The following is a 12,044-nucleotide window of genomic DNA, read 5'->3' as shown; positions in this document are numbered from 1 at the left end:
TATGAAGACACTCAAAATAAATTTCCCGTGGTGGGAAACTATTTTGTGCAACTTTTTTTGTATTTACAGTTTTGAGGGATAAGCCTCTTAAAATTCTCTAACTAGAAATATATGTTAAAAAAACAAAAACGATTTTCATTTTTTCTGTAGTTTATTGCGCTTTTCTTGCAATTTATGTAATTACTATGCACTTAATGCATACATATGATTAAAATTTGGGCTGTAATGGTCGTATTGATGTATAGCAACTTGAAATGCTCCCAATGCTCCCAATGAAATGCTCCCAAAAAAGCAAAATCGCTTTTTGGACAGCTGAGCAGAGAACCAATTCCAACAGTATTACTGAAGCCCATAAGCAGCCTGGGATGGTGGTATAATGCAGACCTCAATGATACGTGGCAACTAGAACAACTAAGGCAGAATTTATGATCTCAAGCGGATTAACAACACTGCACTGAAGCTCTGGTGCTTCCAGTTTGGGATGGTACCCAGACCACTGTGGCCATTGACAGTGTATGAGGTCTTACTCAATCATGCCAATCGACTAGAGAGGCTATAGAAAGGCTATGTTAAGAAGTGGCTTGGACTTCCCAAATGCCTCAGCAATGTTGGAATCTGTAGCGATGGGATACTGTCATTGCCTATCCCTGGCCTGGTAGAGGAGTTTAAAAGTGCAAAAGTGAGGCTTGAGATGTCCCTAATGGACTCCCAGGACCCCATAGTGAGAGGCACTGCTCCCATCCTAGCAATGGGGAGGAAGTGGACCCCAGCCACATCTGTTCTACAGGTCAAATCTGCTCTTTTGGCACTGTGACGTGGTGGGTCACGTCCAACAGGGTATGGAGGACCACAAGAGCCACGCACATCGAAATAAAGAATTCTGTGCTTAAATAATGAATTGTAGAATAAATTCTGCATTTGTAAATTCATTTTTGAATTCCAATTTAATAAACTTCATTTTAAAAACCTTTTTTCGAATTCCACTTTAATGAAGGGATTTTCAAAATGGTGATTCCACTCCTCATTTCAAAATCCATTTCCCTTTTCTGTTCGCTCAGGGATTAACATTTGGATTAGCAATTAGATTAGCAACTTCATTCTTTAAAAAGCATTTTAAAAAGCATTTTGAAAATCACTTTATTAAAGTGGAATTTGAAAAAGGTTTTTGAAATGAAGTTTCCCCCAAGCCGCCAGACTCCTGAACACTCAATGACTGGACTGACACACATGAGAAAACAGTACAGAAAATAAGGTAGTTCACCTCTTTCGCTTCAGTAACTATTTACACATGAAAAGTATCTACAATCTATTTACAAAACTCAGCATTCCTCAGGGAGCACAAACACAAAAGTCATCAAGGGTTTTGGAGGCCAAACACAGGTCTGCTGCCCTAGGACAACTGCTGGAGAGGGTTTTTCAAATCAGCCAGTTGATCAGGAAACAAATCAGAAGCCACCAGCTCTCCAATCAGGAAGGACCTGCAGAGACTTAAAGACACAGTAAATACAGAACAAAATCTAGCCATCATGGTCCACAGCCTACAAATATGACAAACATCTCAGAAGGGGCCACAAACCACAGCATGCCTTAGCTTTAAACTTTGAAAGTGAAGTAAAATACCTGCTCTAGAGCATGGTGAAATACTATGGACAGCTTTTAAATGTTCCAGGGAAATATATAGCAGTTTTAGTGGGACAAAACATTTCATCACTCATCCAAAGGACTTCTTTAGTCTCAGTTACCTGCAGGTTTCCCCTACTTTATAAACGACACATTTGCTTAATGACCAAAACTATCACAACTGAATAACAATGGACTGTGAGGTCAGTTTCATGGTTGTTAACTTCAGGAAGAGCTCAATGGCCCACACCCCACTACACCTCAATGGATCTGATGTTGAGATGGCAAATAGATGTTCCTGGGTGTGCACATATCAGATGACCTCCCCTGGACCCTGAACACCACCACCATCATGAAGAAAACCCAACAATGTCTTCACTTTCTTCTGAAGCTGAAGAAATCCAGTCTCCCTCCTCCCATCCTTACATTATTTTTCCACAGAACCACTGAGAGCGTCCTCTGTTACAACATCTACATCTGATATGGGAACAGCACTTTGCCGAAAAGACGTATCTGCAGCAGATAGTGAGGACAGCAGAGAGGATCATTGGAGGCCCTCTCCCATCCATCTCCCAACTCTACGACAAACACATTATCCGACATGCGAACAGCATAGTGAAGGACACTTTCCACCCCTCACATGTACTGCTATGCAGGCTGGCAGGAAATGACCCAAAAGCAGAATCACAGAGGCAGAATGCAAACTCAAAACAAGACATACATGATGGAATAAAACACAAGGATGGGAAACAAGGCACAAGGAGTCATACAACTGTATAAACACAGTCACACAGAGGGCAAAGATACAAGGGGAAGTCTAATAAACAAATCTAAATAGAACCACCTAGGTATTACAGAATAACTCCAGACAAACACAGTGGACTTAAACATAAATCATAATACAAAAGGACAGTATACACAAGAAAACACAAAACACTGGGTAAAATGACCCAGGACCATGACACGGTCAGATGATGGACTTGAACCTTCTTGCTGTGATATAACAGTGCTAAGCAATATAGCACAGTGCCACCCTGCTGCCCTCATTTATCACACTGTCATCCAGTTTTTTTTTAATTTTATTTTTTTTATATGCAAATAATACACGCAGAGACAGAAAGAGATGGGGGGACTGCAGTATTTGGCCAACACAATACAGACAGCACAGACGCAAGATACAGGACACTAAAGTTCAGACAAAAACACAGATAAGGTTTGTGTGTTATTTATTTTACATTGTATTTTTTGCATTTTTTAAATTGTCTTTTAATATCACAGAACATGAAACTTGCTACATAATGTGTAGATAGAGTGGAAACACTGATCATTAAACACTTGACACAGTGGGGTTTGCACATTTTCTTTGTTATATGGGCATGATCTAATCAGGTGAATTCTGGCTGATACAGTTAAAAAAAAATCTTTACTTGACTGGTGGGAGGTTTTAAACTTAAAGCTGCATGTAATCATATTAATCATATTATTATTATTTATGTAGACAACCAAAAAGATCTAAAATCTTCAACATAGTCTCACTTTAGTTTGTGTACCATAAATATTTCACCTATTATTTGTGTTTCTTGATAAAAAAAAAAATGTCATCCTCTTACACATTTGTGTAAATTAATTTCTCCTCCTGATTTACATTTCCCTGAATGCAATGCAAATATGATTTTGCTGGACAACAAGTCTGGAGACAACAGTTTCAGGAACAGATTTTTTTTTTTATATGTCAATTGCATCATTGCCTGTTACAAAAAATACTTTTTTGTTATAACAAACAAAAACAAATAGCTGATTGATTTAGATTTTTTTTAGATTAATATACAAAGATTTCTTTGTTGCTAGGGCGACATACTTCCTAAATTTTGCGATTATTTAATTACTAAAATCTCATTTCCGTAATAGTCTTTCTATCTCAGTACTTTGTTCGGTCTGTTATGTTAGGCCCCTATATTAAGTACTGTGTGTCAGTAGCAATATTAATCTTGTATACAGAGTCTTATTTTGGGAAAGGGCTCTGTGTCATTACCAAAAATCTATTTGTGCCAGAAAGCATTACAATGCATTTAAATATAAAACACCGAACATACCTTCACTTGAGAAAAATGAAAAGGAAAGGAAAAAAGGAAACTCTTAAGTTATTAAAAATTCATCTTGGAGAATACAAAAAAATAAAATAAAACTCCCCCCCCCCAAAAAAAATCACCATAAATCACACTTTTACCCCAGTTTTTGTATCAGTGGGGATGTCACTTTTCAACAAAAAAAGAAAAAAACAAAAGAAAGTTGCTTCTCTTTCTTTTCCAGACATGCCAGCCAACTCCTCATCCTCCAACAACTCTTTCCCTCAGCCACCGCCTTCCCTGGTGATATCAAACAATATCATCAACTGTCTGACCACCAGACCCGGTTCTTTCATCTATACAGCATATCTTTCCTTCCACATCCTCCTCTTTCCTCTTTGCATCCTCATCCTCTATCATGGTCTTCAGCAGTGGTGGAGAAAGCGCTGCACCTCCTCAGCAGTTGCAATAAGTCACTCTGACAGCTTCGCCTATCATGTGGTTGTCATGGAGCTGATTTGTAACTTGGGGAGTATCTTCACCATTTATGGTATCAATTCATATGATTCAAGCATAATGTCTTTGGGGATACCTCTTATTATTTTTGCCTGGTTAGGAGAGACATTCTTCCATATCCTGACATCTGTGGAGCGCTATCTGGCTGTGATTTATCCCATCACCTATGTGAGTCTGAAATATGAAAAAGGGGTCAGAATCAGAAATATCTGCATTGTCTGCATTTGGCTGCTTTGCTGTGTGGGGACAGCTCTGGTAGAGGTAACAGACTTGCTCGTAAACCTAATGTTTAGCCTTGTGGTGTTATGTTTTATCATCAACTCATTCTGCAGCCTCTCTGTTCTCTACGTTTTGAAACGTCCAGGTCCAGGAGAACAGAGTTCAAACAGGGAGAGGTCAGTCAAACTCAGGGCATTCTACACTATTCTGGCCATACTGGGAGCACAGGTGGTGAGGTTTGTGGGCGGTCTAGCATGGGCTGTGGCCAACATGTCAGGAGGAGCAAATGCGTGTATCATAAATGTCTCTAATATGTGGTTTAATGTTCCCAGCACTCTGGTGTTACCTTTGCTGTTTCTTTACAGAGAATCCAAGTCTCTGTGCTTTAAGAACAACAGTCAGTGACTCAGAAAATTGTACGTATTGAACAGGAGATTTTTGACTTTTAACATCTGTGTATTTGTGCTTTTTATTGAAGCTTTAACTGAAACTGATGATTAAATCAAACTATGCATTTCCAGCGTAATGTTTGTTTAAATCCAGAAAATAAAAACACTTAAGACTGGACTTTATAAGCATACATTCACACTCACAGCACTATTCATTAAATGCTAACAACTTGATCCTGATGTAGAGAAACAGATGTGTAACAAATATGTTGATATTAAGTTTTATATTGAGTTTCATCTCAACTTTTGTCCATCATTTGTGCAAATCATGACTGAATTAATATAGATATGGAATACATTGTTGTGCTGTTACAGCCCCCAATATTGTCATTCCTGCCACTTGTTCCTGAATGTTGTCAGGACAATGGTTAGATTTTATGAGTATCTGTCAGTCTGCATATTTCCAAGGTGGCCTCTTCCATCTAGTAGTAGGCCACCTCATTCAGTGGTGCTCAAGATTAGAAGTTAGTTTTTTTTTCACGTTAGCATAGCAATAGAAACATTTGGAATGATCCTGCCTTTGTAATGTTATGAGGTTTTATTAATTTTAAGAGCGTAGCAGAATTGGTTAGTGCTAAGAAATAATAATATTTTTAACACATAATTTTATTAAGCGAAGCACATGTTTTAAGAGGGTATTTGCCAGCTCAAGATAGCACTGATATACTAAAGAGTTTCTAATTCTGTGGGTGAAATGTTTCATCATCAATAATCCAAGTGAAAGAGAATTCTCAGCTGATTGCAGGTTTCGCTAAATTTAGAAATAGTTAAGTTGTATAATGAATTAAACTCGTTGTTTGGCCATAAGCACAACTTCATGATCATTTATGACCATTAATCAATGGTTATTGATTAGTTGCCATGAGTATATGTTAGGTAGTACTGGATTGTAATGGAAAACCAGTTGATCCAAGTCGTGTGGTAATCTGAGAAGGTACTAATGGAAAGGGGGCTTAGGTGTAGCCAGACTGGAGAGTACATATTTCTGATCCACTTCACACAATGAACACGTCTACAGTATTTGAGTTGATCTGTGTTCATCACTGATTTAAGTGAGTGATAATTTTTGAGGGGAAGGCAGTAAATACCCTCTGTATGAGACTTACAGCATTTACATGAGTCACTTGCTCTACCCAGTAAATTAAACAGGTGCCACCAGCATATATTCATTGGATTGGAATTACATGGCATTGTTAATGTATTTGTACATGTATTATCTGTGAAACAGTTAATGTATTTGTGAGAGCTGTCTTACCAAATGTACATTTTAAAAATATTTTTAGATTTGTCTAAACACTAATCTTATTAATAAAGTTATTCATGAAGTAAAGGATAAAGAATGCTAATTAAGATTCAGCCCATATGGAAAAAAAAAAATATATAAATCTTATAAATCTTGTATCTGTCTTGTGTGAAACTTGTATGAAAAGAGTGAAAATAGATATAAGATCCCTTGAAAAATTATATAAATGAAACTTTTATGTTTTGGATACTTACTAAAACAATATATGAAAGTAATGAGAAAGTGGCCACTTTCATGAGTAAAACATGTAAGTTTTTACTATTTCTTTTCCATTTGGGATGCTTCTTCCCATATGGAAAGCTTCTTCAGTTCTGAACTGAAGCTCCTTTGACAATGAAAATTAAGATTCATTAGAATGATAATATCCAGATTTGTTACCTTTAACCTTAATGCCAGGCTTTGAAATGGTTCCTGTTTTTTTGTTTTGTTGAATAATGTTATTTTTTGATTAATATTTACCTTTGATACCAGGTTCCTGTAAAAGCAAGTTATAGATCATTATCTTACTTCTCTTACAGTATATACTCATGATTACACAACAAAGAAACATGGTTTCCATAAATGTACATGCTTTGTAACGTTTTTGAACATGTTAACTTAAAAAATTAAATACAAAATACCATCAATAAAATGTGATTCTTATTGTGATGTATCACCACATTGATGTATCACCGCAGGTATGTTTAAAATAAAGTCCACATCCACAGAAACACCCACATAGCACACCGTGAATACTTTAGTTCATACTTGATTACACATCATTCTGCTTCTTTCTGTCCTGTTAGAATAAAAACAAATAAAAAGACCAACATGTGGAGTGAAGTATGCATTCGAATGAAATAATGAAACACTTTACTGACACTAATAAATGTTATATGTGTCATGGTCCTGGGTCTCTTGACCCAGCGTTTTAAGTTTGAGTTTATTTTGTTCATTAGGTTATCTAAGTTGGTTATTTGGTTATTAGACTCCTTGTGTTTTCTTCCCCTGTATTTAAGCTTCCCCTCACCCTTCGTGTTTCATGCTGCGTGTCTTATGTTATCAAGTTTGTATTATTATGCCTAAGTGTTTCTAGTTATTATTTTCCCCTCGTGTTTCCAACCATGTTAAATCTCCCCTGCTCTTCATGCGTTTCATGTCTGTGTCTTACGTTGTCAAGTTCGGGTTGTCATGTCTATGTCTCATTATGTTTCCTGTTTTATTGTGAAGAGGTCTGGTGTTCTGTGTTCATCATGTTCAGTTTTACTCTCCCACTGTGACGTCATTATGTTCATGTGTGCCAGCTGTTTCCTCATGTGTCTCCACTTCCCCTAATCACCTCCTGTGTATTTAAGTCCTCTGTTTTCAGTGTGTGATTGTCAGGTCGTCTGTTGTCCACGCCATGTTTCCTATGCCATGCTTCCAAGTTTCTTGTCTAGGTTTTTCTTATTGTTTGTTTAGATTTCCCAGTTTAGTTTTGTGTTAATTTTGCTTCAGTTTTGTTTGTACCTTTTTTTCCAGCCATATTAAACGGCTCGCTTTTTGTTAACATTCAAGTTTTGTTCCCTGTTCCTTGGAGTCTGCATTTTGGGTCCTTTTTCAATTCATACAGTCTGCCCTCGCCAGACTGTGACAATATGAGTATAATGCGCACACTTTGTACTTTTTCTCTCTTTGTATAAGGTTCTGTAAATATCTTTTAAGATAAATCTGCTTTACTTCATTTGTATTTTACATAATAGATTTGTTTCTTGTCACTGATGTACATTAGACTCACTACTTGGATACGACAAAGGAGAGACACAAATGGAAGAAGCCCAGAGGAAAAAAACACTTGCAAGGTTGATATTGTTAATGCTTTAGTATCAGCATCATCTGACGTACATGCCAATGTGAATGAATTTTTTGAATGAATGAATTTGAATATCTGAACATTTTCTGAAATAATTCAGTAGTGTTTATATTGTAAAAGTTTTCGAAGTGAGCTTTTATGAAAATTTTTTTTAGAGGGCATCATGATTATTTTACGTACATATAGAGATCAGTTTACTAGTTATGTAACAGCAAGTGAAGACAATTTATGAAAAGAAGTTGGAGGATTGGAAAACATGGTATAAACTGTGGGCAGGATATGTTGTGTAGGTGATGCTTAAGTTCCATTAACGGAGATGAAGACAACTAGCAGCATTTCAACATACCTTTTCTCATGTGTGTGTGAGAGGACTGAAGGTTATCATGGTTTGTGACTGTAAATAAACATATATAGCACTTAGTGCTGAGATGCAAGTGGGGAATGACTCTCAGGGATCAAGAGGGATAGGGAACAGACATCCGGGCTGAACAGTCACTCAGGCTACATCCAAAAATGGATATTTTTGTAAACTGAGATTTTCTGTTTTCATTAAAAAAAAATCCTGTCTATATGTGCAGTTTTGAAAAAAACATCTTCATCTAAGTCAAACGCTGCCAGGGACATGTCAAAGCAACAACTGGCGTCACGACTTGGGTTGTGAATTGGGTTGTTGAATGTAGAAGCCACGTCTGAAGTTCACTCTGACGTGGAGGGACAGTAATTGCTTGTGTTTATGTAAGCGTGTAAAAACTGCAGATAGTAAGATTAACAGCAACAGTACAATAGCCATTGTAGAAATTCATCTTATGTAAACAATAACATGGTGCACAGTGTGACGTCAAAAAAGGCGCCTGACTTTTGCGTTACATGACTGAATCTCAATTTTTGTCCACATGTAAACACAAAATCTCAGTTTTTGAAACTCTTCCTGGCAGGAGTCTTTACAAACCTCAATTTTCAGTGATCCAACACAGTACAAAAGGCCCAAACGACCCAAGCTGCGCTTTCAAAAATACCTGTTGACGTAATAACATAGCTTGCCTTGCCTGCTAGTATCTTGCACCCTGCTGTTATGTGCTGGATTGCCTCTGGGGCATCTTTACACAGCCTGCACCTGCACCTCCATGCATGGTAAGGAGCTTTCTTGTCTTTATGTCAGTGGCTTCTATCTCCTCCTTTGGCCAGCCTATTACCCCAGCAAGGTACCTGATCACAGGCAGGGCGTAGGTGTTGATAGCTGAAGGATATAAAAAAACAACAACAGCAATAGAATAATATTAAACACAAAGTGAACCCGTCTTCCTTCATTAAATAGGTTCTTTTAGATGTTAAGGAGGAATTGACTTAACCAGGCTGGCGGAGAATGAAGACAACCGGACACCTGCGGCAGATGGGGAATCAGTGAACTTTTATTGAGACAGAGACAACCTCTCAACACAGCTCACATCAGGAGATTCCTCATATTTGCTGTGAGGATGGGTATATATTCTCTAAAACTTACAGGAGGGGGTTGTGAGGAAAGTGCTGCATTAGCAGAAAAACAACTCCATAAAAGGAAATCGGCCTTGGGTGTTCTAGTCTCTTCGCTTGCAGATATCTTGCACCTGCAGGATGAGGCGATCGCTTCTTATCGCTCTCAAGGCCAAAGTCGTGAGCACATTTTTATTACACAGTTGCACAGTAACTTTAAAGCTGAACAATATTTAAAGCTGAATAATGTTTGATCAGATTATATTTTCTTCAAATCCCCCTTTTGACCCATCTTAAATGGGTCAACACACAAAAATAAGTAACATTCAAAGGAACACAGAGACGTGTCGAAGCCTGGCTCGAAAAACTCCTCGGGTCTTATCATTTGTCTTTATCTGTCATTGCAGATGAGGAGAAAAGAGTCCAGGCACCACCCTGCCCAGGGGTCGGCTGCAAGCAGTCTCGGTTCCCGACGAAAGCAGTAACAGCTGTCCTGCACACAAGGATACAACGAGTCAGTGCAACCAGGGTAGTGACACAAAATTAACAGTTCCTGTAACTCAGCAACCAAAAAGCATAAGTAATGATAAAAATGTGGAGAGTACAGAGTATACTATAATAATGAGAGATATAAACGTGAAAATGTGAAAGAATAAATCAACCGTAAAATAAACCCAGAACGGTAACTGCTAAGGACATTCAAAAGTGAATATGGTAAAACGTGAGGAAGGGGTGTGGAAAAAAACAATTTATATCCAGTGGTGGGAGTACACATTCGCTCAGGCTTAAGTCCGGAGACCCTGAGAACATCGCTTAACCCTCACAACCCGACCAGACACAGTTCAACCAGATATATCCTTCAAGAGGAAGTGGGTGAGGGAAACAATTAATAACAAGCCTAATACAAAACACCACAGAGAAACAACCATTCTAGAAGAATTTAAACAAGAGAAAGACGATAATGTTCGTCACCCTCACGATCAGAGTTTTCATCATCCGTTGGCGAGGAGGTGGGAAGTTGACTAGCCAATAAAGGCATCTGCCGGGCGAGATCCTTATCCTCAGGAGTGAGAGCTGTAACAATCAGTCTCTGGAAGAGGGATCGAATGCATGGAATACAACAGCAACCGCAGGTGACTAGGACAGCAACAAAAACTGAGATGGAAACTAGGATGGAAGCTACAAGTGCCTTATATTTGCCAAACATGTTAAGCCAAGAGTCCCACATGGCAGTATCAACGCCCGAGTGTTCCTTCATTTTAACAGTAAGAGCTGTGAGACCAGTAATAGCTTTAGTGAGGGAACCATCAGGAGCTGTGTTATTGGGGATATAGGTACAGCACTCCTGACCAAAAAGGCTGCAGACTCCGCCTCTTTCTGCGAGGAGAAAATCCGTTGCGACCCTGTTTTGGAAAGCCATTAGAGAAGTGGCAGATAACTGTGCATGCACAGCTTCAAAACCATCTCGAGTGTAATTAGCCAACAGTTGCACATTAAAGTGAATGTAGTTAATTCTGTCTACATTCGCATTTATTTCAACCATCCAAAGTATCGAGGCCCATCCTGCTTTAACCTGGTCTCGCAGTTTATATTCATCGGGGACCCCACGGGGTATACCTACAGCATCAATATAGGTTGGATTATGAGCTGAACCTGGGATTAGAGAACGTTTAGAGCGGCGTTCAGAGGAGGATGGGAGGCCAACTTCGTGTACTTCTATAGAGAGATCTACTGGAGTGACTAAAACAGGTAAAATAAGAGTTATGAGAGCGCAAAGACCTGACGCATCCCGAGGGAAACCATCATATAACTTGTTTTTGCCACACCACCACCACAAATCAGCCCTAGCCGTAGGTCGGAAGTTTGGTTTCATAACCGTCATCTCAGTGCACCAAGAAGAGTTCAAGCTACCTAGTTTTACTGCATTGCCAGTCAGGCTAATACAAGTGAAATTGTTCACAGCTACATCAGAAGAAAAGAAAGGTGGTTTATTAGAGACCGAGCGTTGAGTTTTAGGAAAGTGGTTTTCCAGATATGAGCAATGACCTCGTTTTGTATTGTTCATAAGATGCAGGAGGCATGCACTATTGACTGGCGCCGGTACAACTCTTAAAGTGGGGCGGGCTCCCATACATACTATGCAGTCGGAAGCCGTCTTGTCAGCAGCTTGTTCAGCTAGTAGTAACCAGTTGTTTGTTGCTCCAGAAATACCGGTTAGAATTTGGAAGAGGTCATCTTTAGACATTTTGTTTGTGTCTACAATGCGTATTCGGCCGTTTCTCCCCCCGTTTGTATATGTCACCGGAGGGCCATTAAAGGTGGGGTTATCATCTTTAACTACAGAGCTTGGAGCTGCACCAACGCTAGGGCATATTTCCATTTGCCAATACAGGGCGGTGCGATCAGTCCAAGGGGCAAGTATAAATTGTTGACAGGAGGTCAAGGCCAGATCCTTTAGGGTAAAAATTAAGCCTGAAAGATCCGGTTTTTTTGCTATTCTGAGCATATTTTGGTTTCTCCAGTGCAAAGCCTGACCCCTAGAGTGCTTGGACCAATCGAGGTCCGTTTCT

This window comes from Maylandia zebra, linkage group LG3, assembly GCF_041146795.1.
Source record: "Maylandia zebra isolate NMK-2024a linkage group LG3, Mzebra_GT3a, whole genome shotgun sequence".
In the NCBI taxonomy this organism is placed as follows: Eukaryota; Metazoa; Chordata; class Actinopteri; order Cichliformes; family Cichlidae; genus Maylandia; species Maylandia zebra.
Note: the sequence above shows the minus strand (reverse complement) of the source record.